Source organism: Pseudophryne corroboree (assembly GCF_028390025.1).
Source record: "Pseudophryne corroboree isolate aPseCor3 chromosome 3 unlocalized genomic scaffold, aPseCor3.hap2 SUPER_3_unloc_7, whole genome shotgun sequence".
NCBI classification, from domain to species: Eukaryota; Metazoa; Chordata; class Amphibia; order Anura; family Myobatrachidae; genus Pseudophryne; species Pseudophryne corroboree.
The window spans coordinates 447647-461688 of NW_026967563.1; the positions used below are offsets into that span (position 1 = coordinate 447647).

Consider the following 14042-nt stretch of genomic DNA (forward strand, 5'->3'; position numbering starts at 1 on the left):
GGATTTTAATACCTACTGGAAAATCCTTTTCTTGTAGTGCGTAGGGGATACTGGGATGGTTTTAGTACCATGGGGTATAGATGGGGTCCATTGGAGCCTGCACTTTAAAACTTCTTCAGAGTGTACTGGCTCCTCCCCTCTATGCCCCTCCTGTAGACATAGTCTAGGAAAACTGTGCCCGAGGAGACGGACATACTTTGAAAGGAGGAAAAGAGACAAGAAAGTGGTGAGAGAACGAACCAGCACACTACATAACAAGAGGATAGCAACACTAACCACAACTTGAACATAGGGACAGCAAAAGCAGACCCAAACTACAACACACAAGAACAACTCTTGCTGAAAAATATCAAAGCACAGAGGTGGGCACCCAGTATCCCCTATGGACTACGAGAAAAGGATTTACCGGTAGGTATTAAAATCCTAATGTTCAAGGGGATACTGGGATGGTCTTAGTACCATGGAGAAGTTGCAAAATCCCAAACTGGGTGGGAGAGTGCTGAGACCCCATCAAAACTGATTGACCAAACTGAAGATCCTCAGTAGCCAAGTTGTTAAACCTTTAAAACTTTACAGCGTGTTCAAACCCAACCAAGTAGCTGCCCAGCATAACTACAAAGCCGAGACACCCCGGGCAGCCACCTAGGAAGAACCCACTGACTGTGTGAGTGGGCTTGAACAGACCTAGGCAGCGGCAAAGCCGCCGAAGAGTGAGCCTGTTGGATCGTAAGCCTGATCCAACACGCAATAGACTGCTTCGAAACAGGACAACCAATCTTTGAAGCATCATAGAGAACAAAAAGCAAGTCTGATTTTCTGAGTCGAGCTGGCCTCTTGACATAAATCTCCAAAGCCCGAACCACGTCCAAGGACATTGGTGTAACAGACGTGTCAGTGACAACCAGAACCATCATCGGCCAATTGATATGAAATGCTAATACCACCTTAGGCAAGAACTTCTAGCGAATTTTAGGCACCGCTCTATCCTCATGAAACACGAGAGAAGGACTCTTACAGGATAAGGCCCCTAATCCCAAAACACGCCTCACTGAGGCCAAGGCCAACAACATGACAGCCTGCCATGTCAAATACTCCATGTCCATCTTGTGGAAAGGTTCAATCAAACCGATTGGAGAAAGGCCAGAATCAACTTGAGAACTCACGGCGCTGTGGGAGACACAAAGGGTGGTCGAATATGAAGGACACCTGTCAAGAACATCTGGACCACTGGGAAAACAGCCAACTGTTCCATGGAAAAAAAGACAAGGCTGAGATTTGAAATTTTATGGAGCCTAAACGTAGGCCCACATCCACAACAGCCTGCAGGAAGTGCAAGATATGTCCCAGATGAAAATCCACAGTAGAATACTGTTGACCCTCAAACCAAGAGACACATTTCTTCCATATGCAATGGTAATGTTTTGATGCGACCATCTGGCCGGCTTGGAGCATAGTCGAGATAACCTAGCCCGGAATCTCTTTCCTGGCAAAAATCCTCCCAATATACTTCCATTGCATGAAACGTAGCCGTGGTAAGTCTGGATAGACGAACGGCCCCTGTGTAAGACGATCATCCTGAATTGGCAGAGGCCAGGGTCCTACGAGTAATAAGGCTAGAATGTCTACATACCAAGCCCTGCGGGGCCAGTCTGGGGCACTCAGAATTGCCTGAACCCTGTCCCTTTAAGTCCTTTGAGAACTCTTGGAATTAGAGGAACTGGAGGGAACAAGTACACCAACCAGTAAATCCACGGTGTCGCCAGAGAGTCCACTGCTGTGGCCTGTGGATCCCTTGTACCAGAACAGTAACGCAGAAGCTTCTTGGTCAGCTGAGAAACCAACAAGTCGATTTGCGGGTAGCCCACATTGATGAAATATCTTCTGAAACACTTGCGGGTAGAGGCCCCATTCCCCCAGGTGCAGTCGTGTCTACCGAGGAAGTCTGCTCCACAATTGTCTACTCCCGGAATTAATATGGCGGAAATGGCCTTAGGATTACGCTCCACCCAGAGGAGTATATGTGACACCTCCCTTATTGCAGCACTGCTGTTTGGACCTCATTGTTGGTTTATGTAAGCCACAGTTGGTGCGTTTTCCGACCATACCTGTATGGCCTGATACTGAAGGATATAAAGAGGTCAGCAAAAGGGCATTATAAATTGCCTTGAGTTCCAAAACATTTATTGAAAGGGAAGCCTCTTGATCAGACCACCTTCATTGGAACCAAGACCCTAGGGTCACTGCACCTGAACTATGGAGGCTTGCATCCATTGTCAACAGAATCCAATCCTGAATTCGGAAGTGTCGACCCTCCAGGAGGGAGATCAGCAACCACCATAAGAGGGAAATCCTGGCGTTTGGTGAAAGGCATATCATCTGGCGCATGTGCAGATGTCACCAAGACCATTTGTCCAGCAGATCCAGCTGGAATGGTCATGCATGGTCTCTACCGTACCGAATTGCGTCGTAGGAGGCCATTATCTTTCCCAGTAAGCATATGCAAAGATGTACCGAGATTTTGTTCAGCTTCAAAATGGAACGTACCATCGTCTGAATTATCTTTGCCTTGTCCATAGGAAGGAACACCTTCTGAGACACCGTGTCCAGTATCCTTACTAGGAACTGAAGCCTCTGCGTAGGCTCTAGGTGGGATTTCTGCAGATTGAGAATCCACCCATGATCCGTGAGTAGTCGTGTTGGAAGGCTGATCTTTTCCATCAACTGTGCTCTGAATATAGCCATTATGAGGAGATCGTCCAAGTATGGAACGATGTTCACTTCCTGCTTGCAGAGTTGTAGCAACATCTCTGCCATCACCCCTGATAACACCCTCAGTGTCATTGAGAGACCGAAAGGCAAGGCCTGGATCTAGTAGTCAACAGTAAATTGTTGAATACACCGTTGGCGCTCCCACTCTAAGAAAATTATGTGAAAGTCTTAATGGATAGTTCAAAAAATAAATTCTGTTTTTCACTTGGAAAATTCTTTTTTTCTTCTTCTTCTTTCTAGATGACAATTCTTCTCCCACAACTAGTTCAGAATTATTCCTTATATGGAGGTATTTGTCATAAAGAGAAGAGAAAAGCACATATAGTGTAGTAGTTAAAAAAAGTTGGTTTATTTAGTTAAAATTCATAAGATACTCGTATCCAATAAAAGTGACAGATTCACTGTATAGTAAAATTGGAACCGTACCGTGTCATGCTCCCAGCATGAAGCGATGAGAAGAGCAAAAAATTGGAAGGTTCCGGAATTCCTTCCTCCTCCCCTCATGCAAAACACCGGCCGCAGGACCTGGTAGGGTTCTCCTGGTACTTTAGATGCAGGTAGATGGATCATGCAGTGCCGCCTTAGTCTTTTGGGTGATTGGGAGTCACCAGAATACACCCAGGCCACCTCCATTTTTATTAAGCGCTATTCTCTGTTCCATTTATATTTTGCCTTCTGGATCTAGTAGTGACTGTCCTGCAGTGCAAACATGAGGTAAGCCTGAAGAGGCAGCCATATTGGGATGTGAAGATATGCATGCTTAATATCCAGAGGAACCAGGAATTCACCTTCTTCCATGTCACGCTTGGCTTGAGTTGGGGATCTGATGACTGATCATTGACTGGTGGAGCAGCTATCGGCAAAGGAAGGAGACAAGGTGGCTGAATGTAGTTCTTACACATGGATTGAAGACTTGGGCCTGAAGATGTAGAGGAGTAGGCAATGAGGACAATGACTGAGAATGATACACTGAATAAAGAGGAATTCAGTTTTAATGAGACCTCAATCATACACAATGACTAGGAGAGAAGCCTGAGTGAATTCTGAAAGGTTAGTGACTTGTAAACGATGCTGAAGAATACTGAATGAAAAGATGACTTGTGATTTTTAAACAATGCTGAAGAGAGGATCGCTGAGAGCACCATCCGTAAACGGAGACCTTCTACCAGACAGAGGGCCCAGTGGTTAAATCACAAGAGCAGGTGAACTGGGAGCAAAGGACTGCAATAACAGTACTGACCACCAGGAGGACACAACAGACCTGGGATACCAGGGGTTAACCTGGCAGAGTGCTCTGCAGGGCACCTTACAGCAGCAAGTAGCTTGAAGTACTGGCAACATAGCTAAGCATCAACCCCTTTTTATAAGGGAAGCCTGTATCGGATTGGCTGGTTATGAACTGGGATAGCTATTGACTTGGATTGGTCTCCAACATGGTGGCTCCCTGCACAGAGGACACATGTGGAACCAGCACACAGCCACTACCTCTGGCCTCAGCCTCCCAGACGCCACACTCCAGCAACAGTACACTTGGAAAAAGACACCTCCGGCTGCCATGCTCCGCTCCCCAGGACCCAGACCCTGGCCTCTATACACCCAGCAGCCGCACCGAAGGACCTTGCTGCTGTAGCTCCTATCGATCGCAGCGAAACCAACCAGCTAAGAGGAAGGCTGCAGGGACCAGAACCCGTGGCAAGACTCCCGATGCTGACAGTATCCCCCTTTTTAGGGTAGTCTCCGAACACCCACGCTGCTTAGTGAGATTCTTGGCATGAAAGGCACAACTCAGTCTTGGAGCATGAACATCCTCTGCAGCCACCCAAGATCTTTCCTCCGGACCATATCCTCTCCAATCTATGAGATACTGGAGACGACCATACCTCTTGCGGAAGTCAAGAAACTTATGAACTTCGAATTCCTCATTTTGAGCAGCTTGAACCTTGGGAGATTAAGGGAAGGCTGCCCAAAAATTATTTGGTACAAGAGGATTTAACAGAGAAATGTGAAAGGTATTGGGAATTTTCAAATAGGGAGGCAGTTTCACCTTGTAAGAAACAGGATTCAACACTTTTTTAATAGGATACAGACCGATGAATCTTGGAGCAAACTTTTTGGTAGAAACTTTGAGTCTGAGGTTTCTGGTGGATATCCAAACACGATCTTCCACGTGGATTCAGCAGCAGGAACCTCAAGAGGTGGGAGAGATTAGAAAGAAGGAGCTCGTGGATGAAAACTACAGTTAATGAAGAAAGGAGTGGAATTGGTAGAAGAATGATATAGGTTATTGTATGCAAACTCAGCAAATGGGAGGTAATCCATCCAGTCTTCCTGAGCAGGGGACATGAACATCCGTAAGAAAGTTTCCAGATCTTGGTGGACTCTTTCAGTCTGTCCATCAGTCTGGGAATGGTAGGCTGAAGAGAAGCTCAACTTGATTCCTAGGACAGAGCTGAGAGCTTTCCAGAACATGGTGACGAATTGGAGGACCCTTATCAGAAACTATTTCCTGTGGAAGGCCATGCAAATGAAAATTTTATGAGAAAAACAATTTGGATAGCTGAGGAGCAGAGGGTAAGACCGGTGAGGGGTATGAAGTGAGCCATCTTCAAAAATCATTACACAATGACCCAAATGGTGTTGTGCCCTCTGGAGACTGGCAAATCGGTTATGAAATCAATAGAGATGTGAGGCCAAGGCTTTTGAGGTGTTGGAAGTGGATGAAGATGATCCGAGGGAGATGTTCGTGGACTTGTATGTTGAGCACACTTGGAACAGGCTGCTACAAATTCAAAGACATCCGTTTTAAGATGAGGCCACCAGTTGAATCGCTGAATGAACTTGAGAGTCTTAAGACCACCGGTATGACTCATGAAAGATGAAGAATGAGACCACGTAAGCAATTTCCTGCAAAGTTAAGGTGCCACAAAAGTTCTCCCCAGACGAGCTAGAGGAACAGTACGAGTTGAAGCAAATGAAGCCGGATTCAGAATAAATTGTTTCTCAGAGGAGTTGAGTGAATCATCCATTTGAAAAGAACGAGAAAGTGCATCTGCTCTTCGATTTAAAGTTCCTGGGTGGTTAAAGAGTTTGAAGGAGAACCAAGAGAAGAAGAGAGCCCACCTGGCTAGCCATGGGTTTAAACAACAAGCTGTCTGGAGGTACAGAATATTCTTGTGATCCATGATAACAGGGATAGGGTGTTGGGCACCCTCTAATAAATATCGCCACTCTTTAAAAGCTAATTTTATGGCCAACAGTTCTTGTTCACCAATAGCATCATTTTGCTCTGCTTGGGAGAATCTATGAGAAAAATATGCACAAGGATGACTTTTCTTATCTTCAAAGAGCTGAGAGAGAACCGCCCGACTCCCACCGAAGAAGCATCAACTTCCACTTGAAAGGGGCGACTGAGATCGGGTTGGCAAAGAATTGGAGCAGACATAAAGGCCTCTTAAGAACATGAAGGCTTTCAGAGCCTCGGGTGGCCAAATCGAAGGATTAGCTCTTTTCCTGGTTAATATGGTAATTCGGGCGATGACAGTGGAGTAGTTCTTGATAAATTTTTCGGTAAAAGTTGGCAAAGCCAAAAAATCGTTGGATCCCTTTTAGAGTGGTAGGAAGAGTCCAATCACGAATCGCTTGGACCTTGGTTGAATCCATCTGTAGCTCCTGTCTGGAGATGACATAACCGAGAAAGGAGATGGAGGGTACCTCAAAAGGTGCACTTTTCTAACTTGCAAAAAAAAATTCTTCCTAAGACCTCTTTGACTTGCTTACGATGGACCTTCAAATCTTTAGAAAAAATATGAGAATATTGTCCAAGTATACCACTAGAAAACTGTAAAGAAGATCTCTGAATATCTCGTTCACAAAGTTCTGGAAGACCGCTGGAGCATTGCAGAGACCGATGGCATCACTAGATGCCCATAATGCCTTGAGTCTACTTTTGAAGAGAAGATCGCTGTGAGCACCATAAAAAACATGGAGACCCTCTACCAGATGAGGACCCAGCGGTTAAACCGCAAGAGCAGGTGGACTAGGAGCAAAGGACTGCAATAACAGAACCGACCACCAGGCGGACTCAAGAGAACCAGGATACCAGGGGTTAACCTGTGAGCGCGGAGCTTGGGTACCTTACAGCAGCAAGTAACTTGAAGAACTGGCACCATGACTAAGCATCAACCCCTTTTTATAAGGGAAGACTGCACATGAACTGGGATACCTATTGGCTTGGCTTGGTCTCCAACATGTTGGCTCCCTGCACAGAGGACACATGTGGAGCCAGCACACAGCCACTACCGCTGGCCTCAGCCTCCCAGACGCAGCACTCCAGCAACAGGACACTTGAAAACAGACACCTCCGGCTGACATGCTCCACTCCACAGGACCTGGACACTGGCCTCCAGACGCCCGGAAGCTGCACTGGAGGACCTCGCTGCTGCAGCTCCTATCCGCCGCAGTGACACCAGCCAGCTAACAGGAAGGCCGCAGGGACCAGAACCGGAGGCAAGACTCCGGATGCTGACATTCCAGACCTGAGACCACCGCTCTCAGAGACTCCATTTTGAAGTGGAAAACTCAGAAGAACGGGATCAGTGATTTGAATTTAAGATCGTCCCTACCGAACCACCCGGTTTCGGCATCACAAACAGGCCGGAAAAATAACCCCTGTATTGGAGTTGAGGCGGAACTGGAACAATGACCTGCGTCCGTAACAGTCTTCGTATGTTTTCTGCAAGGTTACTGTTTTGTGTGAAATTGGTAAGCCCAAGCTGAAGAATCTGAGGTGGGAGCGTTTGATACTCTAACCTGTAGCTCTGGGAGAGTAGGTCTGTCACCCAGGGGTCCTGGCAGGAGCTTGCCCAAATGTGACTGAAACATTTGAGGTGAGCTCCCACATGTAAGGCCCCCAGAATCTGGGGCCAACCTTCATGCTGAGGTTATGGAAGAGGCTGAGCCTGAGCACTGCTCCTGTGAACCAGCGGCCGGTGTTCTGAGCGGTTTACCTCTGGGTCCTCTAGCGGCGTTGGAGGTACCTCTGGCCTTGCCCTTAAATCTGGCAACCTGAAAGGACTGCAGAATGGTGCCTGGGTAAGCACGTCCAGGCGGCGGAGCTGCAGACGGGGGATCTGTGGACTTACCAGCCGTGGCATGTGAAATCCACTTGACCAATTCATCACCGAACAAAGCCTCACCCGTAAAGAGAAGGCTCTCTACACCTCTCTTGGAATCAGCGTTTGCTGTCCACTGCCGCAGCCATAATGCTCTGCACACCGACACCGCCATAGCCACTGAGCGAGCATTGATCAGGGCTATTTCCTAGATTGCTACCCACTGCAGAATCCTGTACATGTCACAGGAGTGTGAGAAGCTCAACCTGAGTCGTGTCAAAACCTTTCAGTATATTACTCGTCCATTTACTAATGGCCCTTGTAATACATCCATATGCAATTGTGGGTCTCTGAGCAACTCCCACTGCTGTGTAAATGTATTTAAAAGTAGTCTCAATGTTATAATCAGCAGAGTCTTTAAGGAAATAGCTCCTGGCACTGGCAGCAAGAAGTTTACTTGACAGCCAGGACATTGAAGTATCCACTGCAGGTGGATTTACCCACACCTTCCCATCCTCAGGGGGAAAAGGAAAGGATGACAGCAACCTCATAGGGATCTGAAATTTCTTGCCAGGATTAATCCACATTACTCTAGAGAGTGTGTTTCATTTCTTTGAGATAGGAAAGTAGCAGTAGCTTCTGATTTACAATTAAACATATTTTTTTGAACTGTGTCTGTCTCCTTATCAGGGATATTCATTACATCTCAAATAGAGTAGATAAGAGCTTCCACTCCCTGAGACATTAGCGTGCCCCTTTTTACATTCACCTCCCCCTCTTCCAGATCTGGCATCTTGACATCACAGACAGACAGACTGGAGAACTTGGGGTAGTGTTCCTTTTTGGAAAATAAGTATAGGGGGCTGAGAGGATGGTCTGTGTTCTGAATTCTTGATCATAAAAATCAGCCATAGACTTCTTTTAATATCTGGCCTCTCCTGCTTGGCAGTATCCAGTACAGATGAGATGTCTGTAATCATTCCTTTTATTGAGTCCAGCCACGCTGGCTCCTGAGTGCTGCTTCCTTGTGAAGGAGGGCTGCACTGTGCACACAACAGAGATCCCCCCGGGGGAGGGGAAAACCTTGTACTGCAGGACTGGCATATGACCTTCTTACCTGACATACTGTACAGCATAATACACACACAGGAACAGGTTACATAACACAGTAACCCAGAGACCCTGCTAAGAATGAGAGGGAGAAACCAGCACACCTTGCCTCTACAGCCAAAGCAGTGCTTTGCCGGCCAGTAACTAGGAACCTTAGATAAGGGACCTAGATTATTATATACACATACAGTATATCGCTCCACCCTACCACAAACCCCCTTGTACCTTGGGTAGGAAATAGCGCACTGATCCGCTGGTCCCGCTCTTCAGGAAGCCCCGCCCCCTTAATGGCGTGCAGTGTTCCCGCAATAGTTTATACTGGCAAGGTAATATTTGCAAAGAAAATGGGATTAAAACCCCTTTTCAGCATCAGTGCCAGTGTGGGCTTGCATAGAGGGACAACAGCAGCACTTAAGCCGTGTGCCCGCTGCCCTAATGCCGCCATTTGTACCGGGGACCCCGGTTTAGTACTCACCACTATATTAGGGGTGGTGGCATGCTGTGAGGAAGAGCTCACGACGCAGGCAGACTGGTGCCAACCCGTCCTGCCTGAAAGTAACGAATTAAAATACATTTTGAAGAAAACTCTCTGGAGCTCCAGAGAATGCACCCGGCTCCTTGGGCACATTTTTGTAAACTGAGTCTGGTAGGAGGGGCATAGAGGGGAGGAGCCAGCACACTCTGAAGAAGTTTTAAAGTGCCAGGCTCCAATGGACCCCATCTATACCCCATAGTACTAAGACAATACCAGTATCTCCTAGGATGTTAGAGAAAATAGGATTTTACATACCTACCGGTAAATCCTTTTCTTGTAGTCCGCAGAGGATGCTGGGGTCCATAATAGTACCATGGGGTAAAGACGAGTTCACCAGGAGCCATTGGCACTTTAAGAGTTTGAGAGTGTGGGCTCCCTCTATGCCCCTCCTACCAGGTTCAGTCTAGAAACTGTGCCCGAGGAGACGGACATCTTCGAGAGAAGGAAATACACAGATAGTTGCAAGATTCATACCAGCTCACACAACAATGCAAATCCGACAACAGGCCGGAAAACTCACCAACAGCTGAAACAATACTGAAACAGTAAAGAATGCAGAACTTACCTAGGAACCAGGCAGTACTGAACTAAACCACTGCAGGATAAAGACGCGCTGGGCTACGAGAAAAGGATTTACCGGTAGGTATATAAAATCCTATTTTCTCATACGTCCTAGAGGATGCTGGTGTCCATATTATGGTACCAAAGAACCCAGAACGGGCAGGAGAGCATGTAGGCTTCTGCAGAACTGCTTGACCAAACTTGAGGTCATCAGAGGCCAAGGTATCGAACTTGCAAAACTTAGCAAACGTGTTCAATCCAGACCAAGTAGCCGCTCGGCAAAGTTGCAAAGCTGAGACACCCTGGGCAACCGCCCAGGAAGAACCCACTTTACGAGTAGAGTGGGCCTTAACAGATTTTGGACACGGCAATACTGCCGTAGAATATGCATGCTGGATGGTGAACATGATCCAGCGAGAAATCGTCTGCTTAGAAGCAGGACATCCAATTTTCTTTGGATCATACAGGACAAACAGAGTGTCCGACTTTCTGTGATGAGCAGTCTTCTTCACATTGATCTTCAAAGCACTCACAACATCCAAAGCCTTTGAAGCAATTGAGGAGACAGTAGCCATTGGCACCACTATAGGTTGGTTGATATGAAAAGCTGACACAACCTTAGGAAGGAACTGTTGATGTGTCCTGAGTTCCACCCTATCCTCATGTAAGACCAAATAGGGACTTTAACAGTACAAGGCTCCCAATTCTGACACACGTCACGCGGAAGCTAAGGCCAACAAAGTGACAGCCTTCCATGTGAGAAACTTGACCTCAACTTCCTGTAGAGGCTCAAACCAATCTGATTGCAGGAAATGCAACACCACATCCAAATCCCAGGGTGCCGTCGGTGCCACAAAGGGAGGCTGGATATGCATAACCCCTTTCAAAAATGTCTGAACCTCAGGGAGGGCAGCCAGTTGTTTCTAGAAGAAAATGGATAAAGCCGAAATCTGAACCTTGAGGGATCCCAATCTCAGGCCCATATACACACCTGCTTGCAGGAATAGGAGAAAACATCCCAGTTGAAACTCCACCACAGGAAGCTTCTTGGATTCACACCAAGACACATTTGTTCCAAATGCGATGGTAATGTTTAGACATTACCCCCTTCCTAGCCTGTATTAGAGTAGGAATAACAGTGCTAGGAATACCCTTCCGAGCTAAGATCTGGCGTTCAACCGACATGCCGTCAAACGTAGCTGTGGTAAGTCCTGATAAGTGAACGGCCCCTGTATTAGAAGATCCTCCCGAAGAGGCAGAGGCAGCAGGTCCGCGTACCAAGCCCTCCTTGGCCAATCCGGAGCAATGAGGATTGCCAGAACCTTTGTTCTTTTTACGAGCTGTAGAACTCTTGAAATGAGAGGAAGTGGTGGGAACACATACACTGACGGAAACACCCACAGTGTCACCAGTGTGTCCACCGCCACTGCTTGTGGGTCTCTCGACCTGGAATAGTACCTCTGCAGCTTCTTGTTGAGGTGGGAGGCCACCATGTCTATGTGAGGAACCCCCCACCAACCGGTTACCTCGTCAAACACCTCCGAGTCGAGGCCCCACGCTCCTGGATGGAGATTGTGTCTGCTAAGGAAGTCTGCTTTCCAGTTGTCCACTCCCGGAATTAAGATTGCTGACATCGCCACCGCGTGTCTTTCTGCCCAGAGGAGGATTCTTGTCACCTCTGACATTGCAGCCCTGCTCTTCGTTCCGCCTTGTAGGTTTATGTAGGCCACTGTGGTCACGTTGTCCGAATGCACCTGAACAGCCCGATCCTGTAGAAGGTGTGCTTGAAGAAGGCGGTTGTACACGGCTCTTAGCTCCAGAATATTTATTGGAAGAAGGGATTCCTGACTTGACCACATTCCTTGGAAGGTTATCCCTTGAGTGACTGCTCCCCAACCTCTGAGACTTGCATCCGTGGTCAGAAGGATCCAGTCCTGAACCCCGTACCTTCGGCCCCCCAGAAGGTGAGGCAGTTGCAGCCACCAGAGGAGCAAACTCCTTGCTTTTGGTGACAGACGTATCCTCTGGTGCATGTGTAGGTGAGATCCCGACCACTGGTCCAGGAGATCCAGTTGAAAGGACTGAGCATGAAACCTTCTGTACTGCAAAGCATCGTATGAGGCAACCATCTTCCCCAGAAGGCGGATGCACTGATGAACTGATACCCGGGTAGGCTTCAAGACATCCCGGATCACTGTTTGTATCACCCACGCTATCTCCGCCGGGAGAAACACCATCTGCACCTCCGTGTCGAGGATCATCCCCAGGAAAGACAGCCTGCTTGACGGCTCCAGATGAGACTTGGGAAGGTTGAGGATCTAACCGTGCTCCCTGAGCAGATGCGTCGTGAGAGCAATGGACCGTAACAACTTCTCCCTGGATGACGCCTTGATCAGCAGATCGTCCAGATATGGAATTTTGTTCACCCCTGCTTGCGAAGGAGAACCATCATCTCTGCCATCACCTTGGTGAAGACCCTCGGTGCTGAGGAGAGACCGAATGGTAGTGCTTGAAACTGATAGTGATCGTCTAACAGTGCAAACCTGAGATAAGCCTGATGCGGCGACCAACTCGGAATGTGGAGGTACGCATCCTTGATGTCCAGGGACACCAGGAACTCGCCCTCCACCAGACCGCAGATCACTTCTCTCAGAGGCTCCATTTTGAACTTGAACTCCTTTAGTTAAGGGTTCAACAACTTCAAGTTCAAGATTGGCCTGACCGAACCATCCGGCTTCGGTACCATAAAAAGGTTTGAATAGTAACCCTTGTTCAGCTGATGAGGCGGAACTCGAACAATGACTTCTGACACACCAATTTTTTTATGGTGTGCAGAAGGATTTCCCTGTCTGCCAGCAAAGCCAGCAAGCCTGGCTTGAAGAATCGGTGAGGTGGAAGAGTTTGAAACTCCACCCTGCACCCCCGGGACACAATATACTGCACCCAGGGATCCAGGCTGGACGACACCCAGACGTGGCTGAAATGTCGGAGTCTTGCTCCCACCTGACTGACCTCCAGGCTGGGCAGTCCACCGTCATGCTGTAGACTCTGAGGCACCAGAAGCAGGCTTCCTGTCCTGGGAACCTGCGGGTGCAGATTTCTTGGATTCGGCTCGACCACCTCTGAAGAAGGTGTGAGCGGGTTTGTTCTTTCTAGTCCAAGCGGGCCAAAAGGCCTGTGACGTGTTGGGAGTAAAAGGTTTCTTCATAGCCGGTGCAGCTGAGGGAAGAAAAGGAGACTTACCCTCAGTAGCCGTGGCAACTCACACATCCAGCGCCTCCCCAAAAAGAGCCTGACCTGTATAGGGTAGGTTCTCCACACTTTTCCTGGATTCCGCGTCCGCAGACCATTGGTGCAGCCAGAGACCGCTGCGAGCCGAGACAGACATGGCGGAGATCCCCACAGCCATGGAACCCAGATCCTTCATACATTAGATTCTACCAGGAACCCTGCAGAATCCTGTATGTTACGTAAAAACAAATCAACGTCACCTTTATCCATTACAGTCAAGTCCTCCTGCAGAGTGAGTGACCACTTCGCTCTTGCTTTAGAAAGCCATGCACAGGCGTAAATATATTTGAGCGTAGCATCAACCCTGCGATCTGCCGGGTCTTTCAACGCGGTGGATCCCGGGATCGGTAAGACCACCTGCTTCGACAGTCTGGAGACAGACGCGTCAACTATAGGCGGGGTCTCCCATTTTTTTCTATCTTCCACAGGAAAGGGAAAAGCTACCAGAACCCTTTTAGGAATCTGGATTTTTTTCTCTGGGTTTTCCCAGGATTTTTAAAATATAGCATTTAATTCCTTAGATGCAGGTGAGCGGGGCTTTCTTACTATCCGTGAAAAAAGCCTCCTCAACCTGCTCAGGGGGTTGTGTCAGTAATGTTCAACACATCCCACATGGCCTCAGTTATCAACTGCACCCCCTTAGCAAGTGATGCCTTCCCCCTCAA

General features: G+C 47.9%; 2 protein-coding genes across 2 annotated transcripts in view; one reads left to right on the forward strand and one right to left on the reverse strand.

Annotated features, from left to right (window-relative positions):
- The window catches only part of LOC134984605 (zinc finger protein 850-like), a 207107-nt gene that overhangs the window by 31796 nt on the left and 161269 nt on the right, over positions 1-14042 (forward strand). The window lies entirely within an intron of this gene.
- Positions 1-14042, reverse strand: part of LOC134984611 (oocyte zinc finger protein XlCOF7.1-like) — a 39012-nt gene that overhangs the window by 6193 nt on the left and 18777 nt on the right. The window lies entirely within an intron of this gene.